Below are 26509 nucleotides of genomic sequence, written 5' to 3'. Positions count from 1 at the left end.
AAGACAACACTAAAATCAGACATAGCAGGTCACAAATAAAAAACTTAACATGACAAAACGTATGCAATAAAATAAAGAACATAAGGCTTTATATTATAGCCTAATAAAAGCAGGTGTGGTTGTATTTGTAAACACTGACATGATACCAAACAACTTTCGCTTTGTACTATAAGCTTTCACAATTATTTTCAGCAAAGCGAGAAGTCTTGCTAGGAACGCTGGATCATGAGGGAGGCAGTGCCTGTTGTGTGCTGTTTTTCATCGAGTTGTGGGATTGTGTTTAGTTTGTCAGTTTGGGAAGGACAGCTATTGTACTAATGTTTACTTAGTTTATTTTACAAATGTCATAACCGAATCAACACATGTTATGTGATAACATTCTTTAAAAAATTTAAATGCAACTGCCCTTTAAAAAGCAGTTGCCCTGTCAAATTCAGCTCCCAATGCAGTTTGGATAAACAGTAGCCTACTGAAACTGACAGAGAGCACACGTAGACACAGTACAAGGAAAACATGCAAAGGGAACATTAAACATTAAAAGTATTGGTGAGAAATAAAATTCAAGAAAAATAACAATGAAGACAGAGTGTGAAAAATGGTGTTTGACCCTGAGTCTGACCCTAATTTTTACTGGTATGTGGTCGCATTTTTCAAACAATAGTGCCAAACAACTACTTGGTGATATGCTGCAGCCGTGATGGTCAGACTCCAACATTTTATATGAAGTGAAGATCTTGTTTGCTATGCATTTTCCAGAAAATCGCATGAGCGAAAATCGCATGAGCGAAAATCGCATGAGCGAAAACGTGGCCGCGCACAGTGGTCAGTTTTTCAGACTGATAGCGAAAAGTGTAGCCCGTTATCAGTAAAAAAATATTTAGGGTCGGTGGAAAAATAGGGTCGGTCGAGTAACCCAAACCACACGTGTTTTTTTTTTGGCCTTATTGTTCTTCAGTCAATTGGTTGATGAATAATAAAGTGCTTTCCTTTCTTTCATCGTGTTATTTTGGTTTTGAATCATTATTGCATGCATTTGTTTTATTTATTATTCGTCAGCCAATCGACGCCCAGATCAGGTCAGCGCCCTGTACAGCCACACTGCTTGCACACCCCTTGGTACGGCCCTGGGCCTACCTACATAGGTTTTCAATGGGATCTGTTTGTTTAATGACATGACCAAACATGTTTAGTATTCTGGTCTCTCTCAAAACATTTTTTAGCATGAAGAAACTTGGGTCTCTTTTAATGACCGCAGATTTGAATACTGGTTTACAGGGATATATATTAAATATTGACTGTATGACGACAACTGTATGCTCATTAAATGGACCCCACAAAATGCTGCATGATATAACCTAATATAAAGAAATTCTGCTTCAATATTAACCATATTATGAGGTGTAAAGCATGTCATTCTAGTTCACAGAAATACCCACTCTGACAATTGTTTGCACTGTACAGTATATTACATAAAAACTGAAGCAGGTACAGAATCACAAACCCACCTAAAATTCGATGCTCCTAAGCGCCACAGGAAGTGAATCAGTGTGAAACTTCTGAGAGTCCCAAAGAAAAAAAAAAAAAAAAAAAAAAATGTTAAGGGACAAACCGTAACCCTAAAAATGTTTTGCTTTCAACTTAAATTCCTCTCATCAATTGTGGTACATTTCTTTTACGCAAACTCTATACCAGGTTGTTACGGTTATTTTGATTTTTTTTTTTTAAACACTATTTTTAGTGTGGACCTATACCATGTTTTCTTCTGTGTGGGTTGGCCAATGCCTTTAGCATCCCCTATTACTGCAAGTGCTTACTATGCACATCTCAGAAGAAAATTAAAGACCTTGTTTTAATATTTAATAGCCCGCATGACGCAGAAAAACCAAAAAAAAAAAAATTGCTGTAGACTTCTTCAGTAGTTTAATTCTAAACACATGGCAACTGCCTCTTTTCCAGTCTTTCATTAGCAAGAAAAACAATTCACTGCATCACAGCACCAGGACTCAGGTTAGCAGTAGCACAAAAAGTTTTAATTGGAACCACACCAGCCCTTTCCACATTGCACATATTAAATCTACATGGTAATTAATCATACAAGAAATCATACAAGGAGCACACTGTGTTAAACACATGCCATTGCCTTTATATGCAAGAAGCACCTCGCCACAAAAGATGCATTGTGCAAAGAACACAGGTTATTGTCCAGTAATACGACGGAGGCCAAATACCTACATGAAAGTGGACATTGTGCAGTTGTTTTGACAACCTCACATGGCAACTTGTGGATTTCCTGTGCTGTGGACATTTTACACCAGCCTTGGGCATGATCTTTTGCAGTACACTGATACCACAGAGAATAGAAAGCTGATTTAACAGTGATACAAAGTCAAACACTGCCCTCTGGAGGGTCTTTGCTGGTATGACATGTGGTGAATTTATAGGCTGGCACTCAAATGCTACGTCCCTGCAATATAACTACTGTGCCTGAAACACGACAAAAAATTGAAACTTAGGGCCCTTTCATACCTGGTTCATTTGGGGAGGATAATTTGCACTGGAGTTCAGTTCTCCCCAAGTTCAGCTTGGCAGTTTTTCTGTGTTTTTTTTAATTCACTGTATTGAACAGCTGTCTGGGAATCAATAGCCATACAGCATTTTGTTCAGCTGCACATATCCAGATGATCAGGTTTGAACCGATAAAGATTTTCTTGGCCGATACCGACAGTCAATGGTTATCTACCCATATCGCCCGATACAGATAATAACAGACAGTGCAGGTAAGCTATTGTACACTACTAGAACAAGGCATTGGGCCTTCATTTAAACTGTTTTATAATGACAAGTGTTAAAAAATGAACAGATATCATTGACTTGTTGTACAATATTTATGACAAACATTAACAGGTATTGTTTACTTGTTGCATTTACTTCAGAAAATGAATACAAAAGAATAACGTAGTATTATATTGTGCGCTCGACAGCAATTTATACATTCGTTTTACAACCGTCACACAAACATAACATTTTGCACACTTATGTAGAAAAAAATGTGACACTTTTATAGCCTCTTGCTGTCAAACTTTATAAGTTCTACCTATACTGTACAGTAGAAAATAAACTTAGCATATGTAATGTCAACTACAACAAAGTTAGCTAAATTCTTATTTTAAGCATACGAGGATTAAAAATGCAACTTAAATTGTTCAATTAAATATATATATATATATATATATATATATATATATATATATATATATATATATATATATATATATATATATATATATATATATATATATATATATATTTTTTTTTTTTTTTTAAGTTAAAAAATAAAAATAAAAATTTCCAGTTACAAAATTCAGTCAAACTTGAATTTGTTACTTAACTAATGGTGACAAGTACTCCATTTCTGCTTCAACATGCTGCTGAATACACACACAACCAATGCAGATTAAGCAAGATAAACACAAATTACAAAAGGCCATTCTGAAGTACATTGTGCAATAATAACAATAACAATAATAATAACAATAATAATATAACGACCCGACAGTCTGCTCTAACTAAGAGGACTTGTTTTGCTGTTCGGATGCGGAGAGAGAATGTTGAGCGGCACGGGACAGGCAAACATTCCAGAGTCTTAAATATTAAAAGAAGAGAGCCTTATTAATAAAGCACCAGAATTTCATTCTACGCACAGTTCATCATCAGATTTAATGTGGCATTAAGTCTGTTTTCTGCACACAAGCCGGTAACCCTACTGGTCTTCAGATATTTAAAAAGAAAAATTCAAACACCGCTCTTTTGAAAGATGTATTTACTGCAGGTTAATTGTACATTACACAGCACTGGGAAAATGACTGGTCTCAATGTTCAAGAGTCACAGTAAGTGTGCCTGACCACATTTTACATTCTGTGCTGGAAGAAACTCAAGCATGAATATTGGTGTACATTATCAGCTAAAATAACAAAAACTGCTGATAGCTGATTGTGTTTTCTTTGCTTACATTGGAGCCCTGCTGTCGATTATCGTTGCATCCCTAGTGCAATTACAGTGGTGAAGGAAGGACTCAGTGAAGCGAACTGGAATGAACTTGACAGGAAAACTGCAATTTGTTTGAAATGTTCTGCTGTGAAATCAATCAAAGCAAATTGGCAACATTTTAGTTTGTTCTTAAGTGAATTTGAAAATCAGATTTTCGTGGATTAACTAATTTTGAAAGGGCCCTTAGTGTTGCAGAGAAGTAACATCTGTCCTGCACACATAGCTTTAACATTTGCAAGATCATACCAATACGAAATGGTAAAGGATTGAGCTACAGTACTGCTCCAAAACACAGCCAGCAGGGTCATTTACAATAGGATGAGTGATTTCAAGTACAGACCGTTCTCACTCTCATTAGATAAATTTCCTGATACTATGAATAGTCTACATGGTTCCGGACAAATTTTGCAGTTGCTTATTGTAAATTACTTCTTATAATACCAATGAACTTAAAACACATTTTCTGTTGGGGGGGCTGGGGGGAGCTCTCCCAGGGAAGAAAGATTTTAATAAAATTAGAATCGCCCCAGTTCAACCAGATGATTGTACATGATATTGGGAATGTATTAACTTCCATCCAGATTAGCACTTCTCTCCTGTATTTTAGTGCGGTTATGGGACTACTGATCCTATGACGCATTTTGAATTGTCATAGGGCTCCAGCACCAATGCCATTTCCACAAAGCAGAGCAAAAATGGGCATTATCTTTCCCAACAAAAGTGGAGGTTTTGAAAGCGGTGGAGATTTCATCATTCACGCAAACAATTTGTCAACTATTCTGAAAAAAAAAAAAACAATAATACAGGCCTATAAAAGTTTGTCAGCATTTCCAGTGTGCTAAATACCCTTGCATCACCTTGCTGCAGCGGTTTAAAAATGCCTGTGATCATAATGGGCCTACAGGTTTCAAGTGCAGTTAATTTGCAATGTATAATTTTTAAAAGTTCACTTACAACTGTATTTTCAATAGAACGCCACAGGACATTTATAATACTTTTCATTGTTTTGTAATTGAAATTTCAATTCAGTGTTACTGTAACTCCTGATGACACAATACTAATAAAACGCATTTGTTTGCTGGTCAGACAGCCTCCATATACTCTCGATTATGACATACTCAATAAGTCAACCTGTTAAAGAAGGCCCTTAGCAATTTTCATCACTTGAGAACAAGCAGTCTTGCTTGGGAGAAGACCAGGGTGAATGACTAGGGGTGGTTGTAAGACTAAGTGCTCACAGAGTTATCTTCCAGAACCTGCCTGAAGCTTTGCTGTCGCTCAAGATTGGAAGTACTTTCAGTTATTCTTCTATGGCTGTAAAGGCTGTATACTGAAGGATGAAGCAATGACAGATTTTAGCAGCCTTGTGGCTGGAGGTAAACGTAAGTTCACATTATTAATATTTTTAGCAGTCGTAGTAGTAATGTGACTGATAACCTACTTGGAACAGTGACTGTTAAATAAAGCTTTATTTTGCCTAAGTCCACTGCAATTGTTGCTGCTGCAGTGCAACCTTTCTATATATCGCAAGCAGGCTCAACTACGCGTAAATAAACAATGTGCATTTTTAGTTAAATTATAAAAACAGGATTACCGTTCTATATAAAACATATTTTTAAACTACATGTGACTTTTTTATTCCATTTACAGAGATTACCTCTAAAACAAGTAGCTACGCTGATGTCACCAGTAAATTAAGCAAATTAGTACCAGTCAAGATGTAGCCTTCGTTGCAGCCCAATTTTAAATGTAGTATTCTATACTTAATTTTCTGAACCTGAGGGAAGAAAATAAATGGGAGGGATGTGCAACTTAAGTTTACACTAAAAATGCTGCCTCTGGAGGTCTGGTCCAGAAGAATGGTCTGGGTTATTCAGTTTTAAAATTGTTTAGCAGCGCACTGGAAGTCAAACAGGAGTTTGATTCTGCGTCATTAAAATTACAACTTAATATAAACCATGGTCAGCACCTGAAAGTTAATTTTGTTATTTTTTTTCTTTGCCAAAATCAAATACTGTATATGTATTTAGCTGTTCTACACTGTGGAAACTGAGAATTTAGTTTCTTCAATCCTGCGCTTTCGTGACCAGATCTTGTTTGTTATGACTGAAAACGCCATGCACATTAATTAATATTGTACATGTACATAAGAACATAAGAAAGTTTACAAACGAGAGGAGGCCATTCAGCCCATCTTGCTCGTTTGGTTGTTAGTAGCTTATTGATCCCAAAATCTCATCAAGCAGCTTCTTGAAGGATCCCAGGGTGTCAGCTTCAACAACATTACTGGGGAGTTGATTCCAGACTCTCACAATTCTCTGTGTAAAAAAGTGCCTCCTATTTTCTGTTCTGAATGCCCCTTTGTCTAATCTCCATTTGTGACCCCTGGTCCTTGTTTCTTTTTTCAGGCTGAAAAAGTCCCTTGGGTCGACACTGTCAATACCTTTTAGAATTTTGAATGCTTGAATTAGGTCGCCACGTAGTCTTCTTTGTTCAAGACTGAACAGATTCAATTCTTTTAGCCTGTCTGCATATGACATGCCTTTTAAGCCCGGGATAATTCTGATCCCTCTTCTTTGCACTTTTTCTAAAGCAGCAATATCTTTTTTATAGCGAGGTGACCAGAACTGCACACAATATTCAAGATGAGGTCTTACTAGTGCATTGTACAGTTTTAACATTACTTCCCTTGATTTAAATTCAACACTTTTCACAATGTATCCGAGCATCTTGTTAGCCTTTTTTATAGCTTCCCCACATTGTCTAGATGAAGACATTTCTGAGTCAACAAAAACTCCTAGGTCTTTTTCATAGATTCCTTCTTCAATTTCAGTATCTCCCATATGATATTTATAATGTACATTTTTATTTCCTGCGTGCAGTACCTTACACTTTTCTCTATTAAATGTCATTTGCCATGTGTCTGCCCAGTTCTGAATCTTGTCTAGATCATTTTGAATGACCTTTGCTGCTGCAACAGTGTTTGCCACTCCTCCTACTTTTGTGTCGTCTGCAAATTTAACAAGTTTGCTTACTATACCAGAATCTAAATCATTAATGTAGATTAGGAATAGCAGAGGACCTAATACTGATCCCTGTGGTACACCACTGGTTACCACACTCCATTCTGAGGTTTTTCCTCTAATCAGTACTTTCTGTTTTCTACATGTTAACCACTCCCTAATCCATGTACATGTGTTTCCTTGAATCCCTACTGCGTTCAGTTTGAGAATTAATCTTTTGTGCGGGACTTTGTCAAAAGCTTTCTGGAAATCCAAATAAACCATGTCATATGCTTTGCAATTATCCATTATCGATGTTGCATCCTCAAAAAAATCAAGCAAGTTAGTTAGACACGATCTCCCTTTCCTAAAACCATGTTGACTGTCTCCCAGGACCCTGTTACCATATAGGTAATTTTCCATTTTGGATCTTATTATAGTTTCCATAAGTTTGCATATAATAGAAGTCAGGCTTACTGGTCTGTAGTTACCTGGTTCAGTTTTGTTTCCCTTTTTGTGGATCGGTATTACGTTTGCAATTTTCCAGTCTGTCGGTACCACCCCTGTGTCAAGAGACTGCTGCATGATCTTGGTTAGCGGTTTGTAAATTACTTCTTTCATTTCTTTGAGTACTATTGGGAGGATCTCATCCGGCCCAGGGGATTTGTTTATTTTAAGAGCTCCTAGTCCCTTTAACACTTCTGCCTCAGTTATGCTAAAGTTATTTAAAACTGGATAGGAACTGGATGACATGTGGGGCATGTTGTCAGTATCTTCCTTTGTAAAAACTTGTGAAAAGTAATCATTTAATATATTTGCTATTTTTTTTTTCTTCATCTACGATTTTGCCATTTGTATCTCTTAAACATTTAATCTCCTCTTTGAATGTTCTCTTGCTGTTGTAATATTGGAAAAACATTTTGGAATTGGTTTTAGCTCCCTTAGCAATGTTCATTTCTATTTCTCTCTTGGCCTTTCTAACTTCCTTTTTGACTTGCGTTTGCAGTTCTGTGTACTCTTTCTGCATACTTTCTTTTTGGTCCTTTTTTAATGCTCTGTAAAGTGCCTTTTTTCGCTGAATATTTTTTTTAATTGATCTATTAAACCATTTTGGCAATTTAGTTTTACATTTAGATTTGTCTACTTTAGGGATGTAATTGTTTTGCGCCTCTAGTACTACATTTTTGAAGAACAACCATCCTTCTTCTGTGGGTGTTTTCTCTATTTTACTCCAATCTACTTCTGTTAGTCTCTGTTTCATACCTTCATAGTTTGCTTTTCTAAAATTGTAAACCTTAGCTTTAGTCATTACTTTTGGGGTTTTAAAAAACACTTCAAATGAGACCATGTTGTGGTCTGAGTTTGCCAGTGGTTCTCTGACCTCTGTTTTAGTTATTCTATCTTCGTTATTTGAAAAGACTAAATCAAGGCATGCCTCCCCTCTAGTCGGTGCCTTGACAAATTGTGTTAGGAAGCAGTCATTTGTCATTTCCACCATTTCTATTTCATCCTTCGTGCTACCCACCGGGTTTTCCCATTTTATTTGGGGGAAGTTGAAATCCCCCATTAGTATGGCTTCTCCTTTGCTACACGCATTTCTAATGTCATTGTATAACAGATTATTTTGCTCACCGTCTGAATCTGGCGGTCTATAGCATGCTCCTATTATTATGCCCTTTGAATTTTTGTCCGTTATTCTGACCCATATTGATTCGGTTTTATTTTCTTTGTCCAGGTTTAACACCTGGGCTTCAAGACTGTTTCTTATGTATAGCGCTACCCCTCCTCCTCTTCTGTCCTGCCTGTCTTTCCTATACAGTGTATACCCACAAATATTATATTCGTCCCCATCACTCTCAGACAACCACGTTTCAGTAACACCTATCACATCATAGTTACCTGTTAGTGCAGTAGCTTCAAGTTCTAGAATTTTGTTTCTGATACTTCTAGCATTTAGATAAATACATTTAATGGTTGTCTTACCTGAGTTGTTGTTCTTGTTTTGATGCGGTCTCCCTTCTGTTTTTTTGTTGATTTCTCCCCCCTTCCTTTCTAGTTTAAATGCTTCTGAACCTGCTCGAGGATCTTTTCTCCAAGTAGACTGGTTCCCTTGTTATTTAAGTGCAGTCCATCCCGTCTATACAGATAGTCCTCGTTGTAGAATGTGGTCCAATGATCAAGATAGGTGAAGCCTTCCCGTGTGCACCACATCTTCAGCCATGCGTTTTGATTAATTATTTCCAGCTGTCCATATGGTCCTTTGCAAGGTGCCGGAAGTATACCAGAAAATACCACAGTTTTGGTTTTCTCTTTTAATTTCCTTCTTAGCTCTCTGAATTTGTTTTGCAGGGATTTTGGTCTGTCTCTTCCAATGTTGTTTGTACCGATGTGGACGACTACTACCGGGTCGTCTCCTGTTCGTTCTAGGAGCCTGTCCACGTTCTCAGTGATGCGCTTGACCGAGGCTCCCGGAAGGCAGCACACTGTTGTAGTAAGGGGGTCCAAACTGCGAATTGAACTTGCTGTGTTTCTCAATATGGAGTCCCCAACAATCATGACCTCCCTTCTTTTTGCTGTCTGGTCACCACTGTCAATAGGGTCCTGGATGTTGTTCCTTTCATTCTCTTGTTGTTGGTTCTGCTCATCAAAATTCTGAAGTGACTCAAATTTGTTGGTTGTTTTGATTTCTGGTGTTTCTTTTTTTGTGTTTGACGAAGTTTCTTTTTTTCCTGGTGGCTTTGCTTCTGCCTACCTGAACCCAGCTGTTCTGACCTTCTATCTCCCTGGTGGCTTTCAGTCTGTTAGGGGTGATGCAGACTTCCATGACTTGTGGGTGTGCCAGTTCCTCAAGATCCTGTTGCTGTCTGGCTTGAAGACCATGTTGAGGGTTTTTTTTTTAAGTTTAGTTTCTTCTGCAGCCGTCAACCTGCTTTCAAACTGCTTCTAAACTGCTCTGTACTTTTCCACCCCTGTACTTCTCCCACTCGCTGTCGCTTCCACTCGCTGACGCTGGAAAGACTGCCTCGTTTACTGCGTTGTTCTGCTGTGCTGTTGGCTCCTCCCCTCGCCCGTGTCTCAGAACGGCGCTGAATTTGAATCAGCTGCTCCGAGTTTCAGCTTGTTTGTTATCAGAAAAACACACGTGGCTGTTTGACTTTGCGCTGCTGCTGTGTTTCCCCAATGTCCTCTGTTTTCTGATTAAAGCAATTCAAGATGCAATTTCTCCTTACTGCTTCTAAACGGCTCTGTACTTTTCCACGCCTGTACTTCTCCCACTCGCTGTCGCTTCCACTCGCTGTCGCTGGGAAGACTGCCTCGTTTAACTGCGTTGTTCTGCTGTGGTATGTAGCTTTGAAATGATTATTGGAATGATGTGTGGGCTTAATCACAACTGTTTTGTGATTTTGGTTTTACAGATTTTATTTTTCAAGTGAAGTTAATCCTACCACCTTCCTCTGTGGGAGGGCGTTAACTTAACCCTTCCGGACTGTGTTTACAAAGCACTTTCCCCTAAATTAGTACAAATATTAAATTAAATTAAAAAAAAAAAAAATCACTCAAAACGCGACATATATAACTTTTTTCCAATAAACAAATAAAGGAAAGACATTTTTGTTTTAAAACAGTGCTGATATGACCCCTCCCAGAGCCAATGTGACACTCCCTTTGGTGTACCCACCGAAGATCGGCCTACTTCACACAGCCAGGAAATGAACCTGCACTGTATGACCATCTCTGCGTACCTTATGGCTGTGCTTCTACCAGGTGAGCCAATAAGGGAATAATAATAATAATAATAATAATAATAATAATAATAATAATAATAATAATAATAATAATAATAATCTATTAAAAAGCCTAGTTGTCCCCTCCTTATTCGGTCAAGCACACTAAACTCTAAATGTCAAATCTATCTGTCAGCATTGTAGTCAAAAGGTAAAGTTGGGTCAAAACACTTCAGTGGTAGAGTCCTAAAACATTAGCATACAGTAAATGGCTTTTAACCTGACATTGGATAGAATAGGGTAGTTAGAACCACAATTCACATTATTTAAAAGCAGGCACATTTTAGGAGAGGAATATATTATTCTAATAGTTTTAAAAAAGGAAACAATAAATGAATTATTTGTAGTTACATGTTAGTATGAAGTAGTTTCTTCCACGTTTTACACCAATAAAATGCTGTTTTCTACTAAAAAAAATGCCTTTGCACTCTCTTCTCCTAGGAAGTACCCAACATACAATAGTGAGGCAGCAAGAAAAATAAAGTACAATGACAAGTACAGAGGTAAACAGGATGCAATAGACTGAACCCAACAGGAAACTGAATCATAGACAGGAAGCTTTACATAGACTTCCTGTGGAGCGGAGTCCCACTGCCCCAGACACCTCCCTCTTAGTTAATGCAAAAACAAACCACTACGCTTGCTGCCTGGCTTTTACATGGTATCCCTACAACTATTTCAAACCATTCTCAAGACTTGTGCCTGATGTCAAGTTGATTCCACTTCCCTGTATATAAACATCACGGTGAAAATCTGCAAAGTCAGTTCTTCAATTCAATTTTGGCCCATTCCCTCTAATATTCTCCCAATACAAAAGCCTTTGCTTCATTGAAATCAACCATGACCATGCTATTAAAATGAAGGTATACTGTACAAACACTATCACATTAAGAGGTTTATACTTTAATTACTGTAATATTTTAATATCCCACCAGAGGGTGCTACTGGTTTGCAAAAATAAATGCACAGTCAATTCCGTCCACTGCAGTTTTTTTTTTTTTTTTTTTTTTTTTTTTTTTTTTTTTTAACAAGGTATTGAAGCATACATAAACAAATAAACCGACTACAGTGCATTCCCCCAAATTCTGTCATGTGGAACGCCATTCGCTTTCACTGGAATTCCAAATCCTGCTTTCCTGTGATAACAAAATACAGTGCAGTTTGGGTTTATAGAAGTCACAGTGGATCCAAAGATCTATTGAGTTTAGACTCAAAGTGGAAGCAGCACATAACTGCCTTTTTTCCTAAAAGCCAGGACCTTAACATAGCCATATGTGACAGCTAAAACTACACTGTATTAGTGTTCTGCGATATCTCATTGAGGGAGTATCTATACGACACCATGCACAGTATCATGACATTCTACACTATTGCGATACTTTTGGATCTTATGTCCATTACATGTTAAATGGCTGCCAATTTTTTTTTTTTTTTTTTGCAAGTGTAAAGGAGGCTAATACACAATTAATAATGCTACATCATGATGGAATGCATGCTGTTATATTTCAATATATTCAAAAGGTCATTGCCATCGACTATAAAATTCAAATTGTCACAACCAATCACAACTGGTAAGAAAGAGTAACACTTTTTTCTTTATTTTGTACATATAAAAACAAAATATTAAGCAATCTCTTAATTCTTACATATATATATATATATATAACAAAACACAGATATTTTTCCTTGAAACAGACATTTTATAACCGGGCCAGATGTTTTACATACAGGGTATCTTAGAAGTGCCCTAAAAATGTGAGCAAGGAATGAAATAATGAAGCACTGTACAACACTGAAATAACCAAATTAGCAAGATGGGCCAAATGGACCTCCTTGTTTGTAACATTTCTTGTGTTCTTAAAGTTGCATACAAAATAATACCTCCATGAATCTATACTGTTCAAATACTTTTGAAAGTAAAACAAGTACACAGAGTATAATGCTAAACTAGACTAGCCTGATTGATTCATATACCCTGTAAAACATGTATTTTTAAACATTGTAGTAATGTGTTACATTAGGGAATACACAAATGTTGTATTCCTTACTTTTACACAGTATGCATTCATTTTACAATTTTATTAGTGTTAGATTATTTTGAAAATCATCACTTCGAAAATAATTTAATTAGTTCAGCAGATAAAATAAATAAATAAATACAATTAAAAAAGTATTTCTGGCAAAGAACTGCTTACTAAAAATGCTGTAGGCAATTCAATAGTGAAAAATTCAGAAGTTAAGCATTATATGTAATGCTACATTTCTAAAACAAAACAGGCCACTACTGTAGATACCTTCCCCATATGTGCTATTAGAACAGAATTCTGTTTAAGCGTATTCAGGCCAAATGTTTGTCAAAATTTTACTAGCGAGAGAAGTCCATTCGCCTATCATGCTCGTTTTGTTGTTAAAAATCTTGCAAAGAAAGTAAAATTACACAAAAAAAGACAACCACTCTAGCTACTATAATAAACTGTAGGGGTGCAACAATTAACCGATGCATCGATTATTGATCGTCTGTCCCTAAATATCCTGAGCTTCAATTACATATTGGTTAATTGATGCATCAAATTAGAACCCAGCTTGAAGTCTCCTGTTGTCGGTTTGCATTAAAACTTGAGTATGTGCGTTTCTTTTAGTGCTAGTACGGTAGATTAGCGCGTTGCAGTCATCCTCCAAGCAAAAGTGCACCACACTTGGACAATGCTTTAGCTTCATGGCTCCGACACTTTGGAACTCTCTCCCAGCTTTAGTGCGAGATCCTCCCACTGTCGCTCGCTTTAAATCAACTCTCAAGACCCACTTGTTCTCTCTTGCTTTCCCTGCTCTTTAAGCCTGATACCTACTATTTCACGTATTATGTTACTATCATGTATTATGCACTTTCCACTGTATTTAATGTACTAGTTCATGTATTATGCTACTATCATGTATTATGTACTTTCAACTGTATTTAATGTATTATGGATTTTGGTGTTACTGCATCTTGTAAAGCGCTTTGTGATGGTGGTCCACTATGAAAGGCGCTATATAAAATAAAGATTGATTGATTGATTGATTGGTTGCTAGGATACACACTTTAGGCCTCTAAATTCATGTTGGACAAAGTCAAATTGGAAGCAGGCCTATTATATTCACGTTTTCTTGATTTAAAAATTAAGGCAATATTACTTACTTTTGTTTCAAAGTATGCAGATTATTGCATTATTAGTGATAAATGCCAATACGATAATCAAACACGAAATTGCCGATTGCACCACTAATAAACTAAAGTACTTCGTACTGTGTTCATGCTGAACCTGTAGCTGTCTGCATTGGCAGACTTCTGCAGTGTGACTTGGAAGCTTTATAGGTCCTGTGCTTTCCACTGCAGGTGAAGCGTCACATTTACCCTGTTGGGGAAACTGATCCCCAACAGGTTAAATGAAACATGCTGGCAATGAAGTCTGTATTAATTCTGGTCTACCCACCACTCATGCATGCAATTCAAAACACAGGAGTTTCACAACTAACACAAATACAGAGTTGGTTTTACTCAACATTAGGTATTAATATACCACGGAACACTACACAGCATATCTAGTGTACTTTGAGAAATCAGTCTCCCTCGCTATATTGCTGTACTGTACATAGGATTACTCTCACATGACATTGCTGTACTGTAAACAGAATTACTCTCAAATGACACTGCTGTACTGTATATATGATTACTCTCAAATGACACTGCTGTACTGTATATATGATTACTCTCACATGACATTGCTGTTACTAAACTGTTTCATATTTTGTTATTGTAATTGTAATGCCAGCAATAAGCTAAACAAGTCTTTTAAAACCATCTTTATTTGTAGACTGAACTACACTGTTAGTGGAACACTGTAACTATGATTCTCTCATAACAGTGCAGGACATTTGTTTTCTGAACTGTGGTAACCTAATTAATTACAGTGCCTATAGGAAGTCTACACCCCCTTGAACTTTTCTGACATTTTGTTGTGTCAGTGCCTCAGGAGTTTCATGCATTTGAATGAGGATTTGTTTTCCACTTATCTACACAACATACTCCATACTGTTAAAGGGAAAAAAAAAAGTTTGTTATTGAGAAAAAATTAAATATATATATATATATATATAATATATATATATATATATATATATATATATATATATATATATATATATATATATATATATATTATATATTAAAAATACAAAACTGAAAGAGCACACTTGGATAAGTCTCCACCCCCCTGAGTTAATACTTGGTGGAAGCACCTTTGGCAGCAATTACAGCTGTGAGTCTGTTGGGATAGGTCTCTACTAAGTTTGCACACCTAGATTTGTCAATATTTGACCATTCTTCTTTATAAAACTGTTAAAGCTCTGTCAAGTTCCTTGGGGAGCATTGATGGACAGTATCAAAAAGTCATATCACAAATTTTCGACTGGATTTAGTTCAGGGCTGTGACTGGGCCACTCAAGGACATGTACCTTTTTGTTCCTTAGACACCCCAGTGTAGCTTTGGCTGTGTGCTTTGGGTCATTTTCATGCTGAAAGGTGAACTTCCAGGGCAGCAGGTTTTCCTCAAGGACTACTCTATACTTTGCTCCATTCATTTTCCCTTCTATGCTGAGTGCCCCAATCCCTGCTGATGAGAAACATCCCCATAACATGACACTGCCACCACCACGCTTAAAAGTAGGGATGGTGTTCTTTGGATGATGCGCTGTGCTGGGTTTGTGCCAAACATAATGCTTTGCATTTAGGCCAAAAAGTTCCAGTTTAGTTTCGTCACACCACAAAAAATTTTGCCACATGGCTACAGAATCCCCCAAGTGTTTTTTTTTGCATACTTCTAACAGGATTCAAGGTGGGCTTTCTTGAGTAAGGGCTTCCTTCTTGCCACTCTACCATACAGGCCAGATTTGTGGAGTCTTGGGATATTGTTGTCACATGCACAGTTTGACCAATCTTGGCCATAAAAACCTGTAACTCTTGCAAAGATGCCACTGGCCTCTTGATAGCCTCTTTGATCAGTCTCCTTCTTGTTCGGTCTTCCAGTTTGGAGGGACGGCCAGATCTAGGTGCCATACATCTTTCACTTCTTAATAATTGTCTTGACTGTGCTCCAAGGGATATTTTTTTATGCACTACCCAGCAGAGGGAACCTATAGGAACTGCTGAATTTATCCTGAAATCATGTGAATCACTACAATTTAACGCAGGTGGAGGCCACTTAACTTGGTTTGTGATTTTGAAGGCGACTGGTTACACCTGAGCTAATTTAGGATTGCTATTACAAGGGGGGTGGACACTTATCCAACCAAGCTATTTCAGTTTTTATTTTTAAATAATTTTCTACAAATTTCTAGAATATTTCTTTCACTTGAAAGTTGTGGGGTAGGACGTGTATATGATAAAAAAAAAAAACAACAAACATTAATTCCAGGCTATAAGGCAACAAAAGGTGAACATTTTGAAAGGGGGTGTAGACTTTCTATAAGCACTATAAGTTTCCCCGCTTATTTTAATGCCAGCAATGGGCCGAATTATGTTCATAAACATTATGACATGCAATGGTGTCAAGGTTATTTACTTACTATTACAGCAATAAGAGTCTGACTGAAAATCTTTGCTTTAATAATAAAAATAAATAATTGTGGAAATATTTATTAAATTTACTTATTTTAACTATCAACATTCTTATCAGTTATCAATAAATTGGTCCTTTTTAAAAAACAGAATTTGCTATTCCCAGAATAGAAAATCTGTAGCCATAGTAATGTGAGACTGTATTTGCATACGCACTCTAATGCAAATGGGACCTATATGGCGTTACATTACTTTGACCTTTCAAAAGGCAGCAGTATTGCTAGGTTTGGTATAAAAGCTGAAACGTGTCCTACTGATAAATTACTAGTGTATTTTACTACAGGCATATTGCTACCACAGGTGTTTTCATTTGTTTATGGCTGAGGTGTTACTGACATTTATAAAAAGGTACATGAAAAAACTACACCATAAAGAGAGTGGAAAGGGTTACCTTTTTTACTTGCTGGAGAAGGACTTGCTTTTTATATCATCAGCGTATCCTTGTTTTCTACAAGAAACAAACAAGACAAGAATTCAGCTGATTTTTTTCTGTGTTATTATTATTATTAGTTTTTAACATCAGTTAGGGGTGTTGTCCTGCAACAATGGAGCAGACAACAACAATCCTGACAACATTCTGTTCTGTTAAAAAAAAAAAAAAAAAAAAAACAATAATAAATTGATCATTCTTCATTAACAAACATTCACCAACTGTAATTAAGTGTAGTCAGGTGCTGCCAAAAAAAAAGGGGGGGGGGCTGAATAACTATGGCTGATTTTTGTAACTTATCTGCAGATGACGAGACACAAGCAGGCCAAATGGTTTCTTAATTTAATAAACAGCACTTGGGAATATCCAAAAGACAGTCAGGAAATAAACCAGACCTTGTTTATAAACCAATAACCACAGCAAAAAAAAATAAAAAATGGCCAGACTTGGTTTGATGAACATCTCAGCCAACAGATTGCACTTTGCTGTCCTTGTAATGCTTTCTTTTCTGATGCCACATCTATGCTCTACTGTATCTTGCAACTACATCTAAAAACTAAACAATATACGAACAGCTAAGATATTCAGTTCAGAATACAATCTTACCAAAACAAAAGATAGCAACGGTACTGTAGTTTAAAAAAAAACAAAACAAAACAAAAAAAAAAAAAACTCCATTTACAGTACATTCCTAGCATATACAAAAAACAAGCCACAATGTGTGTGTCAGCAGCTTTGCTGCGTTATAGTTTCTGATGCAATGGTGCTTGTTATCACTCACTTCTGGCCCAGCAATTGCATACAGCACATGCATTCTACATTACCCAAGAATTTCCCCTCCATTCTGCATTGTTCAGCACTAACTCTGATTACACTGAAAATAAAAAAAAAAAAAAAAACAAAAAAAAAACAAAACCTGCTCCGACCAAATATCAACCCATTTGTTTCCTTCTGCCAAAATAAATACACCCAACTGATCCCCCCACCCACCCATACAACATGCATTAAAAACCCTGCTATAGGGTTAGCAACAAAAGATGGTCTGGTGACAAGAATACTGCCCCCCCTGGAACGCCCACAATGAATGGACTTGCCTTATATGGACATTAACTCTCTCCAATAAGCAATGTGGATGGCCTTTCCTTGTGTTGTCAGCGGACCAATTATATCTTTTCACTAAGGCATCCTGGAGAGGTTTGCACAGTAACCTCCAGTTTCTGAAGCGCTGGAAATATGACACTCCCCATATACATTCAAATGTTGCCCTGGAGATGAACCCACAAATAGGTATAAATTCCAAATAAAACTAATTGTGAATTAGGTTCAGTAGCATAGCCTGTGTGGGTTTACGGTGTATTCAGAATAGAACAGTGACTGAATAATATTTTGAGCGCTCTTCCAATTTAAGATCAATTCACATGAATGTACTATAACACTAAACATTTCTTGCTACACAGTAAAACCCCTTTAAACAAAATGGTAAAATTGCCACTTTTTGCACAGAACAAAAGGGGTTGACCATGCCTTTCTCAACTGAAAATCATAGAGCATCAACACCATGTTCATTACACACATTACAAGAAAATGCTTTCAACAGTGTCACAAGAAACAGCTCTAGATTCAAATCCTTGTGAGATCGAGGACATAGAAATCCAAGGATCAATTTGTAGCTAAATAATGTAACAGTTCAATTACTAGAGCAAACAATACTACACTGCTGGCACAGAACTGACACACAATTGTGACCATTAAGTCTGAATGTAACCCTCCTTGTGGACTGCCTTGGCCCCAGGATTATCCACGCTTTCCTGATTCAGTAGTACAGTACCTTGGGATTGTCCACCTTCTGCTCACTTCTCCTTGCTTACTGTAGTTTGCCCAGTACTCCTCCCCCACCTAAACCTTTTATATTGTGTCCTTTTCAGTTTCTCATTCCTCTGCTCATGCCGATAGCTCTCTCGTCTGCCTGCAATTCTCTTGTCAGCCCCACTCACACACACACACTCCAGCAGCCAATAGGACAAGGGGAGCTGCTTCAGCCAGCCACCGAGCCGCTGTCGTGGTTTCTGTGGTAACTAAAAAGCTAGGTCCCTGCAGACATTGTAAAATGTGATTGTACAGTATACAAGGTTGGTCAATAATTATACAACCATTTCTGTTATATTAACAGACACCAAAGCTTTACACTGCTTCCTATAAGAAAACAAACAAATCAGTTGGTGATAGAGAGACAGACAGACAGATAAATAGATAGTCTTAGATAGATATGTGGTAAACCTTCAATCAAATCTTACTACCATATTAAAATGGATACCAACAGTAAAGCATGTTAAAAGAACACTGTTCACAGAGGTTTCCTGCAATACCGTAAAGCATGTCTCTAGTCTTCAGAGCTCAAATTGCTCAGCACAGCCACCATTTACATTGTGACAAAGCAGCTATGGAAGCACTGACACAATAGAAATTAAGGGATAACCAAGACTTTAAATGAATTATATTTATGTCCTCCTGCTATCATTACAGTAGCAATAGTAGTACGCCTGGCCCGATAGTGAAGAATTTTTTTATTTTATTTTGTTTTTATTTTTTTTAATTACTGTACGCTATAGCTTTAAACAGCTGCTTTGGTACTGTGACTTATTTCCTGCCAACGAGCATGTACGGAATGAAAACACTTTTGAAAACAATAATTAAAAACTGAAATTGGCATGAACAAAAACGGTAATTTGAGACACTTTTCTGAATCTTCTGGTTTTGAACAATAATGTGAAAACTGCTGTAATTTTTTTTTTTTTTTTTTAAACCTACAAAATAACCTATAAAAAAAAAAGACCATTCTCTGGAGGCCAAACATTATAGATCCTTTCACTGTCTCCTTGTCTTACGGTGTTTGCAATTAAGGGTGGGTGGGGGTTGTGCATCTGTGTGAAGAAACTTCCACCGGAGTTTTACAGCTGCTCTTTGTTCTACAACACGTCATGGCATGACACACATGAATAACATGGACAAGGCTTTAATGATAATATGCTTAGTTACACCTTTACAGCATACAAGAGAGAACATGTTCATCATCCTTTGGTCTGCTGCAGAAATTCAATTTACTAGACATACATTCTTTATATCAGTGCTGTTGGAACGAAGGACTAACATGAGCCAGCACCACCAAATCAAGACACCCCTCTTACACCAAGGCAAAAGAGCTTAGTTCTTCCACCAGGGGGCAGCAATCTCCCTGCTAGTGTTGGTTGGTGGACAAGACAGCCTAAACTCAAGTGTTCCCTTAAGTGTGTAAAATAAACCAAAACAGATTTACACTTCTTGCTTTTTTGTCAGATTTGTGTGGGATTGCATATGTATTCTAATAAGAAAAAGACTGTCAAGAGAATGTTACAAGTTCCATTTAAGGAATGTTCGTAGGCAAAATACACATTTCAAATCTGCGCAGCAACTTAGTAATTCAACACAAACAGATGTCAGCATTAAGAAAAAAATTTCCTTAAAATTATCTGTTTAAAACGCATCACTATAACACCAAACATTTGTGTTTAGTACTGTAGGCCTAAATCTTAACAACACAAAGGGGTAGGAGGATCTGTTTTTAGTGCCAGAGGACATTTTACAACTACAGTACAGCAGATGTGATCCACCATAAAGCATTCTTCAGTCACAAAGCTCTTTGAAAAGGTACTAACATTCCGACAACAAAAACCTGCTCAGTATGATCCACACCGTACCCCAGCATGTGCTGCAGCTTTCTTGCTTAATTGATCGAAAGGCAATCTCACCATTACATTTTCTCACTGTGGTCTTTCCAACCAAAACGCCTGCTAGTTCAAGTTTCCTTTATAAATCAGCTGCAAACAAGCACACCCATTTGGATAAATTATTCTGCTGCTTATTATCCAACATCAAGACTCTCCATGTGCTGCATTCCCCTCAACCTATTCCCAGGATAGTAACAGCAGGGTAAACACAGTCTCCAGGTTGTTTGCCAACATGTACTGTAGGCTTATTAACTACCATGCTGTTTTTAAACCTGCAAGGTCATAAACAGTTTAAAATATGTAAGTGTCACCCTGCCCACCACCTGCCACACACTCACTTTAATTGCACAGATCTGCCTGATTACTGCAGGCTTGCAGACCACACAGTTAATGCACATTATATACAGTAATACCCTCTAAGCCATTTCCATTAGGAGTTAATTTGGCTTTCATGAGCTACTGTAACATCTGCCAGATGCTCAGATACCATCAACAAAGTGAGTAGTTTAATGAGGTGAAAGTCCTTTAAAATCCTGTAGTCAGCACACCACTTTGTAATACAAATGATCGCAACAGAAAGCCTGCCAAGGGAAAAGTGTGTTTTTTTCCCCACAGGGATCTTTTATCTCATCTTCCACCTCCACCTTGCACGGAGCAATAAAGTTTTATGAGTTAACCAAGTCATTAACTTATTTATTATTAATGCATTATCTGTATGGTTTAACATTGAAGTATTAACATGTTCAACAAGTTCAAGAATTTAATGTTAAAATTATAAAACGTTATAAATACGTTATAAATACGTTATAAGTAACAATTATTTTGCAGAGTCAGTGTGATACCTTTAAAAAAATTGCTGAGCCACTAAAGAACCTTGTAGCACAGACGCATGGTTGTACAGTAGTTCAAAATGGAAGGCTCTTTCTTTAATGCCTACCCCACTACCATTAAATACTGTAGTATTTATCGAGATTACTCATGACTTCAAGGTAATGTTGCATCTTACCCACTGAAAATATATTTTACTCTCTCAGTTTTAAAAGTAGACGGTAACGTTACTCCCAGACAGAAAACTATCTGGTGCGCTGGTTACACCTCAGTCCTGACCAGAACCCAGTTCTGTGCCACACTTATGCAGACTGAAAAATGCTGGTACTGTTAGACAACCTTAACTGTGATATCCTGTGCACACACACACACACAGCCTTTTGAGGGTACAGTACTTTACAGACTGAAATGATTAGCAGTAGCAAAATCAAACTATAATTCTGAAGTGGTGATAATTCTGGGATGACGACACATACTGATTTTCATAAGACTTTTGGTTTTCTGCATCCATCTACAGTATAATTGATTGCTAAACTTGCACATTTTTAAATACTTTCCATTGATTACTTATAGTAGTATTGGGTGGGGTGTAGAAGTACCATAGTTTCTGTATTGATTACAATAGTGTAATCAAACTCAGAGTATTGTTGTACACCAAATGTCATTGCAAAGATGAAACTGATCAGATATGATCAGCAGACGTAATGTACTGCCAGTCATATTTGATCACAGCACCATCTTTTTGTTATGTCGAAACCTCAACCAAGCTAGGTACAGTACATTAACATACTGTAGGCTAATTTTGTCCGACTCTTAAGGTTACAGTGTGCAAGATGAAGATGACTATTTCTAACACTCCAATGATACCTTTTTATTAAATCAATCAATAAATCAATAAATAAAATAGTTACATAGTAACTGTTATACAAATATATGTTTCACAAACTGGCAGCTGCAATCACACAGAGGATTGCCTGATTTTCTCTGTCTTTGGAAACACTGAAGTCCTGAAGTTCAATGAAAGGCAGGGTAAGTAGGAAGTTTAATGAACTGTGCAAATGATATTGTCCCGTGAGAATATGAGGCAGGAAGACACCAGTAAACTTAAACTTTCTTACGTTTCTGTCTTACTGCATGTGAAAGCCATATCAATGATTAATACATTTACTTTAGAAAACAAATTCTTACCTACTGTATACTGTAGTTTTACAGTATGGTTTTACAGTATACTGTAGTTACAGTATGGATTAATTACAACTACACTGCTGCTGTATCCTTCTGTTTAACTGAATATTTCTGCATTCAGTAGACTTATTTTAAACAAGTTGTTACTGTATGTACTGTAAATCATGCTTTTTAAAAAAAAAATAATAATTTACAGCAGCCTTGGCATACTATTTTAGGTGTAATATATTTCACTTAAGTTTAAAACACAAAACTGACTTGGTGCATATTTGATTTGCAGAATATTTAACTTTGAATGCCAGTCTCACAACAGGATATTTCATTGCATCAGTTTACACCACAGCACATAGTGATCAATTCATGTGGTTCAAAATATTTCCTGTGAAAGCCATGTACCTTCTGTGCTAAGAAGTGTGCAATACAGTACTTTTTAAACTAGTGAAATTACAAAAAAAACCATTTCAAATCTCATACCCTACTTCCCCAAAATGTAATGAAAACAGTGCCCAAGATAGAATTACAGTATTACAAAAGAGGGCAGATAATACTATTTCTAATAACAAACTTTAGACTGAAAAAAAAGTTATTAGTAATTCATGTGCAACTTAAATGTTGAAACCTTTCTGTTTAGGTTACAACTTCTAATTTAGAAACTCTCCAAGCTGCAGCATATACTAGCACTGACTGATTTACATTTTTTGTGTGTTTTTGTTTTCTGGAATTGCACTGCAATTGTATACTGAATCAAATGCAATCCAGTACATTGTTACCCTATGAGCAGGCACATGCACTGCATATAGAGACAACCTTGCACATCTGTCACGATGCACTGTAGGCATCCAGTATCAATGTCAGTAGTACAAAAGTGAAATTCAGATTAGTCTACACTGCAGTACAGTACTGTATCTGTTGTGGCAAACCGGTTTCGCTTGTGTTTTGAAATCACTTTAGGTAAATACCACCACAACTGGACGTGCTCACATTTTAGAACATATATGGCCTTCTGGTGTTTGTTCCTGAAGGACAGGAAGTCCTTGTTTCACTCTTAGCCACACAACACATTGCAATAAGGGTGTAGATAAATAATTCGTAAAGCACTGAGGTGGGATGTGCATACCCAGTCCATACTGCAGGGCTGCTTACAGCACTATATTACTCCACACTTACTCCCATTGCAAAACAATTGTCCCACCTGATACATTCACTTGAAAATACTGCACTACTAAATTGCACCAGTAGTGGAAAACAACAACAAAAAACAAAAAAACAAAAAAAAAAAAAAACAAACAAAAAAAAAACTAAATGCCTTGAAATACTGTACAATATGGTTGAAAAAGAAGGATTGCGTTCCACTGCTACCCAGATTTTTGCCTCTTAGATTTGTAAGGGATTCTAGGGAATGTTTAACTGAATTGAGCAAAGGGAAGTTACATTAACTGTGACAGAGAGCACACATAGTCCTCACACTACCAATTTTCTCACATCCATTTGAATTAATGTTAATATCAGAAACATAATATCAACATGTTTCAGAACAGTTAATGTCAGTTAAATAGTAAATGTTACATTTGTGAAACTGACTGGAAACATAAAATACCCTCTGTTTGTGCAAGCACTATACCCCCCCCCCCCCCCCCCCCCCCCCCCTCACAGTAGTAAAACTGTACCCTGATCTTTTTCCTGGATGAGCCAATAGTCAGACAAATGGATTTACAGTAAAGCCTAATACCGTCTATACTAGCAACCTGGGGAAATCCCTGACACTGGCCTTAAGGCGTGCACAATCAATCAGTAATAACAACGGGAATGAATCAACAAGCAGCCTGCAAATTAAACATCTCTATTTGGTATAGTATTACTACAGTGATCGTTTTGTTTTCATTTTCATTTTCAAAATACTGCAAATAAATGAAGAAAAAACTAAAATAAAAAACACATCAATAAAGTTCAGCCATCTTTGAATGTCTAACTGCCAAGTTAGACATTAGTTCCACAGAATTATCCCATATTTCTATTTCCACTGCACTGAACTTACACCTTTGTCTGTGTGGGTTAGTGTCCCCATCAGAAAGCGATTCACTGCACAAGAAATAAATCACTTCTCAGAAGGACAGGCTATGAACACAATGTGCCCTACAAACACATGGCAGGTGTTTGCAATGTTTTGTGCAAGTCCTGCAACTTGTGTACCCCATTATTCTACAGATGGAGAACAGGATTGTTTTGTTTGTTGTTGACAAAAACTTATTGGAATTAATTAACAAAGATTTTTTTTGCCCCCTCTCAGACTTAAGCTAATGAGACTATCAGCTCAATTCAGCACTAAATGAGGCAGTTTGAGTTTTTGCCTTATATGGGCAGAGGCACTAGGAAGTAACCGACCACAAGTACAATGGCTGCATGCTTCTTCATTTGCTTTTCACAGTCAGCCCAGTCCAGGACAACAGCACAGGCCTCCACCCACCCCCTCCCCCAACCAGCAAGAAACAAATACAATATTGTATATCTACAGTAGGTTCAAAGCAGTTCATACAATTCTAGAAAGCTAGTGATATACTCTGTAAAAAAAACCATACAAAATAAATAAACCTACACAGTACACTGACACAAACGTGCTTACTTTTAATTCTGCAAAACACCCACACAATGGTTGATAAAATGTACCATACACAATACGGATGAAAACACAGGAAGCAGTCATTTGTCATTCTGTTCCATTTGTTTTTCAGTGTCCTTTCCCACTGTTTCTGTTTTCTATAGAACACATAGTAGATTGAGTAGTGAAAGCTATGAATTGCATACATTTGTGTGTTTTAATATGCATGCCATTGCTGGCATTTAATGGACAGCCCAGAAGTACAGATGCTATGTCCTATCAGTGTGCCTCCCACATGCTAACATTGTGAATGGTACTTCTGTTTAAAAAATCTCTGCATCTCAAAGGAACTATAGTGCAACCAAGAGTCAAGTTTTCATGTCCAATAAATGGTTAATTTACAATTGTTTCAAGCGGTCTGTGACCCTGTGTGATGTATCACCCTTGCTTAGCATGTTCCCTCAATGTGCAATTTAATATGGTTTCTAGCAACAGTGTGTGTATATAGTAGAGTGTTAACCAGAGAGTGTGCATACAGTATCTTTTAATATGTATGGGGGAATTATTCCCTGCAGGATTTGCAGTAAGGCTGTATCCCATGTTTCTATTGAAAGATAATTAATTTAATTTAATTGCAAGAACACTCTGATGCCCTAGTTTTTTGTGCCATACTGTTCATGGTACAGCAGGGAACATCATGTTTACTTCCAGCTTAAGCATCAAACATAATGTATGCAGCTTCTCTGAGCATTTGCTTTTAATAGCCTGAAAGTGCAAGCAGCTGAGAGTGGTGATAAAATCATGACATAACTGAAGCTGGCACATTCTCAGGTCTATAGCTACAGTGCAGTATAATTTACAGTATCATTTATTATGAGTGTAATATTGTGAGGAAGAGCCAAAAAGCAATTTCAATAAAAGTGCAAAGGTAAGAAAATGAAAGACTGAATGAACTGGTTCAAAACATTTGTATAGTATAGAGAATTTATCAGATTATATCCAAATGCAGCTGTCGATTGGAGGAGAAGACTGTATGACAACATTTTGAAGATGGGCGTAAAATCAAGGAAGCTATTGGGTTCACCGTGCAGAGTGTGACAGACAGACAGAATCAGCACATAAGGGTTTCTATTTTCTACGAATATCAGATTAGCGTCCTTGTATAAACCATTCGTTAACAGAAGGCAGATAACAACATCACAGAATGAATGAGGATTA

The 26509-nt window shown here is 37.0% G+C and overlaps 1 protein-coding gene across 7 annotated transcripts in view; it reads right to left on the bottom strand.

The window, feature by feature from the left end:
- The window catches only part of LOC121317511 (CYFIP-related Rac1 interactor A), a 59919-nt gene that overhangs the window by 15449 nt on the left and 17961 nt on the right, over window positions 1–26509 (bottom strand). For 4 of the 7 annotated variants that reach the window (XM_041253525.1, XM_041253520.1, XM_041253524.1 and 1 more), the window contains exon 2: window positions 16880–16936. The gene's annotated coding sequence lies outside the window, so the exon portion shown is untranslated. Of the gene's footprint in view, window positions 1–16879; window positions 16937–18746; window positions 18868–26509 lie in introns of those variants that run through there. The other 3 variants (XM_041253523.1, XM_041253521.1, XM_041253526.1) reach the window with 2 other exon arrangements.

Source organism: Polyodon spathula, chromosome 6 (genome assembly GCF_017654505.1).
Source record: "Polyodon spathula isolate WHYD16114869_AA chromosome 6, ASM1765450v1, whole genome shotgun sequence".
In the NCBI taxonomy this organism is placed as follows: Eukaryota; Metazoa; Chordata; class Actinopteri; order Acipenseriformes; family Polyodontidae; genus Polyodon; species Polyodon spathula.
Note: the sequence above shows the minus strand (reverse complement) of the source record. Positions and strands in the feature narration are given on the sequence as shown.